This window comes from Triticum urartu, chromosome 2 (assembly GCF_003073215.2).
Source record: "Triticum urartu cultivar G1812 chromosome 2, Tu2.1, whole genome shotgun sequence".
Taxonomy (NCBI): Eukaryota; Viridiplantae; Streptophyta; class Magnoliopsida; order Poales; family Poaceae; genus Triticum; species Triticum urartu.
Window position 1 is genome coordinate 39,230,686 of NC_053023.1, and position 5,243 is coordinate 39,235,928.

Consider the following 5,243-nt stretch of genomic DNA (forward strand, 5'->3'; position numbering starts at 1 on the left):
TTCGCAATTTTCCGGCTCAACAAGAGCCGGCGTGGAAAATTTCATATCAACAATGAGTTCATCGGTCAAGATTGACGTAGTACTCTGCGGCGGCGGGTATGCGATTGAGATTATTTTTGGGTGACTTGTTGTAAAGCCGCCTCACGCGTCGCGGCGATTCCGCCGAGTCCGAGACCGAGACAATTTCTTTTTTATAGTGTTAGCATTGGACGATTCATCAGTTCGCAGGTGAAGATCAGAAACAGGCCAACTACTCCCATCGGGATTAATCAAGTAGTACTCCCTCTGTTTTTATTTAGTCCGCATATTAGCTTTGGTCAAAGTCAAGCTTTATAAAGGTTGACTAAGTTTATAAATAAAAATATTAATATATACAATAACAAATCAATACTATTAGATTCATTGTTGAATGTACTAACACATCATATAGATTTGTTATGGTAAATGCTTATAATTTTTTCTATAAAGTTGATCAAACTTTATGAAGTTTGACTTCAGTCAAACCTAATATACAGACTAAATAAAAACGGAGGAAGTATTACTTGTGTACTACTATTCGTCAGGGAGCCACACTGCCAATCAGATGCACACGCACACAGTCAAACAGAAAATCAGAAGTCAAGCCACGACCCGGAAGCGAGTTTGGACAGAAACACGGTTTTAAGCTGCAGTCGCCCGTCTCCGACCCTGCGATCGGTTTCGAGCCGCCGGCCGCCTCTGAAGTTGTTTGGCCTCGCCCCACCTTTGCCTTAGTAACTCGCCGTCACCGGAGTCCCGCATCCAAACCGCCGATCTCGGGCAAAATCACCTTTGAGCCGCCGAAAAACTGCGGCCTCAGCACGCCTCCACCCGCCCCGTTGACTACGGGTCCCGAGGGAATCAATTGTTATTCCTGTTACTTTGGGCGTGAAGGACAAATCAACTCTAAAAGGATTTCCACTAGTACGTAATGAAGATTAGCACTGTTGAGTACTAGAAGATTGCTGTATTCTCTAATCCAATTGCCTGATTCATCGAGCTACTAGTACTACAAGTTTGACTCATGCACGGGTTGAGGAAAATTGAATTAGCTATCAAGTGAGCGGGATTTGCGGCCTCAGCCGCCGTGTCGCCTCTGCCGTCGTGGCCGCGTTTTGGAGCTGCCCGAACCCGCTGCAGCAGCAGTCAACAGAGCGCGCTTCGAGCTGGCCTTCGAGCCGCCTTGCTGCGCGAGCCACCCCCGCTGCTGCCGGAGCGTCGCCAACTTCCACCACGCTGCCGCCTGATCCGTTGCGCATGAGCCGCCCCGGCCTCTGCCGTATTGAGCCGGCCTTGCTTTTGCTTTTACCGCGGCATCGATGTTTTCGCGGAGTACAAGGTCTGGAGATTAGTATACTGACGAAGGGTACATCTTGGGCAATGCATGCATGCGTGATGGTTGAAGGGGCCGATTTCTGAGGCCACGGTGGTTCAAATCTTTTGGGATCAAACCCAAGCGGTGGTCAAATGCCCTTTTTATAAGGCCACGGTGCTAGGGTCACATCAGACATTTGCTATGATTTTATCATCAGCATTCGTGTTCATCCGGCAAAAAAATATCAGGTGATATCCATCTAAATTTAGTTTCTTGGTATATATTGTTTTTATCAAGGGAACAATTACTTTGGACCGGATATTATGATATGCAGAAAAATTATTCATTATAAAACATGGTTTATACCATGGGTACGGAGTACGCGCTGGCAACGTCCTACCCGGTGGTCGTTCGTGCCACATTACACGGTGAATGGACGCGTACAAGCAGCCGTCCGTACGGCCTGGTCTACATCAATTAGTCGGGACTGCGCCTGTGATTGACTCACGCGTCTGCACCAGCTTACAACTCCACGAACGACTCACCCGTCCGCTCTCACGGCCGGTTCACGCGTGCGCGCCGGTTTACAACGTTGCGGCCGATTCTCCCGTCCGCACCGGCGTACAATGCCGCGGCCGACTTATCTGTCTGAGCCGCCTCTGATGCCGCGGTCGTCTTTGTCGTCCGTTTCTCGCGGCCTGGTCTACATCAACATACCGGGCCGCACTTGTCTGGATGAACTGTTTATTGACTATGAGCAAGTCACTACTTGGGAAGCCCGGTTTTCTTCCAACAAACTGAAGCTAAATTATCATATATTATCAGCCGCCGTTTGCACTGGATGGTTCAATGGGCAGGCGCACAAGTCGCCGCCACTACAGTTTTGATTAAACTTCAAATCGTCAGTTGGAAGGAATCATTGGCCGAGTTGCTGACACGGCTCATATGGGATCATTTACAACCCGCCGCAGTCACCTCAACCTTCTATGGATTCACATCGTGCTATCAACGCCAATGATATACAAGTTATGCCGGTTTATATCACGATCAAATATGGAGAGTCTCAAGCCAACTCCTCGAGTCACCTTTGAGACTCGGGGGCTACGATGACATGACTCAGCGAATCTTGCCAGTTTCAGCAAGTTTAAGAACCCCAGGACGATGGAGGGAAGGATAACCCGGTCCCGGAGGCTACTGTTATATTGATGAAAGTTTAAAGGCCGTCAGAAAATTTCCGATTTAGAAAGTATATGACAGTTATAAAATCCCGGCTCGATGAAGAAGTTCCAGGTCATCAGAAATGACTCCGGTTTAGAGTCCGGCTCAAGAGACATCTTTCTCCCAAAAAGCTCTGAAGCGCTCAAATCCGGTTTAAAAATTTCCGGTTTAAAAAGGAATTAACTTCTCGCAAGTTCGAGTTTAAAGGCCATCAGAAAATTTCTGGCTAAAAATAAAGATTCCGGTTTAAAATCCAGTTCAAGTTAAAGACATCTCCCACAAAGCTTTGAAGCTCTCAATATCCGGTTCAAGATCCCGGTTCAAGAAGAATTTATCTCTTGCAAAAGTTAAAAATTGCTGAAGAGGACCTGCTGCCATGATGCGCGGTTCAAACATGGGTATCCCGCCTTACTGGCCTGACATATTATTGATCACATGGGGGCTTCTGCTTCATAAAGCGGGGTCTCTGTTCTTTTACATCATGCGTGGTTACACGGAGTTGTTCTGTTTTAAAGCGGCCTCCGGTTTACCCCTTGAAAATTTTATAAACATCACTTGGGGGCTTGGTCGTGTCCGAACCAATGCAATACCTCTTGATAGGCGAGAGCCACCAGATCACTTGGGGACTTGGTCACGCCTGAACCAGTCATGCCTCTTGATCGGCCTAAGGCCACAAAATCACTTGGGGGATTGGTCGAACCCGAACCATTGCCATGCCACTTGATCGGCATAAATGCCACGGTTTCATTTGGGGACCTGGCTGACTTGAACCATAGCTACACCTATCGGGAGCTTGGTCGTGTCCGACCATGGTAACGCCATCTGATCAGCTCAAATAAGCCTCTTTTTGCAAATGGTTTTATCGTTGCATTTGCTTCAATATTTTCCTTGATAACTGTTTCTTTTATTTTTGTTGCGTTTTTTAAACCGACAAAGTTTTAAACTGGCCCAAACTGTCAATTACAAATTGACGGAACACGGTCAAATCTTAATACGGAGACTATCTGCCCGGTTTGATTTTCTGTTACCATCCTATTATGGAGTAAACCGGTGTTTATCACAGCCCGGCACGGTTTTATCATAAACCGGCACAATACGGAAGGAGTTATCAGTACTCAAGATTGGGGTTATTACCTTTACTACAAAAAGTTGGTAAAACCAACAATGTGATTCAATGTCACAGGTATAATCTATTTCATATTTGATTATTCTTAAGGGCAGCCTTGGTTATAAACCCGGGTTATATGTTGGGCATTATGACCCGTCCGGCGGTAAATCGCCAGGACACTTTAAACTTGTTGTATGCAGAAACAGGTTTGTTAAACCGGCCTGGCTTTGGACTATAAGTCGCCAGTATATATATTTGGATTGCGCCATTGGAGTCATGCGCTTATAAATCATTGGGTCATATTCTTCAAATAGCCAAACTTGGCTGAATTTTCATTATGATATTTAATGAATAAGGTTTTCATACCGGATTATATTATCTTGAATAGCCAACATGGCTGGATTTTTATGGTTATTAATAACCGGTATTATTAAGTTTTCAAAGTCGCTTTAGCGCAATGGCTATTATTTTATCAAAGGATATGATTTATTCTACAATGAAAGGAATAGTCCCGAGTCATTGCAGGCTTACAACCCGGACTTGGGGGCTACATTATTCAAATTGAGGTTACATGCAAGTCTCATGTCGCTGCAAGCATGCACCATGACACTTGGGGGCTAATGCAAAGTCATTTTTACTAGTCTTATTGAAGACCCGACTCATCATATTATAATGAGCCGGCCCTTGGGGGCTACCAATTGCTCCTGTCAACAATTCAAGGTACACAAGTTTCCGTCCATAATATTGAAGAATCCATTGCTCAGTTGGTAAAGCACAAAGCTCTTAACCTTGTGGACGTGGGTTCAAGCCCTACGATGGAAGCTGTTGGAAATATGCCCTAGAGGCAATAATAAATTGGTTATTATTATATTTCCTTGTTCATGATAATCGTTTATTATCCATGCTAGAATTGTATTGATAGGAAACTCAGATACATGTGTGGATACATAGACAACACCATGTCCCTAGTAAGCCTCTAGTTGACTAGCTCGTTGATCAATAGATGGTTACAGTTTCCTGACCATGGACATTGGATGTCGTTGATAACGGGATCACATCATTAGGAGAATGATGTGATGGACAAGACCCAATCCTAAGCCTAGCACAAGATCATGTAGTTCGTATGCTAAAGCTTTTCTAATGTCAAGTATCATTTCCTTAGACCATGAGATTGTGCAACTCCCGGATACCGTAGGAGTGCTTTGGGTGTGCCAAACGTCACAACGTAACTGGGTGGATATAAAGGTACACTACAGGTATCTCTGAAAGTGTCTGTTGGGTTGGCACGAATCGAGACTGGGATTTGTCACTCCGTGTAAACGGAGAGGTATCTCTGGGCCCACTCGGTAGGACATCATCATAATGTGCACAATGTGATCAAGGAGTTGATCACGGGATGATGTGTTACGGAACGAGTAAAGAGACTTGCCAGTAACGAGATTGAACAAGGTATCGGGATACCGACGATCGAATCTCGGGCAAGTATCGTACCGCTAGAGAAAGGGAATTGTATACGGGATTGATTAAGTCCTTGACATCGTCGTTCATCCGATGAGATCATCGTGGAGCATGTGGGAGCCAACA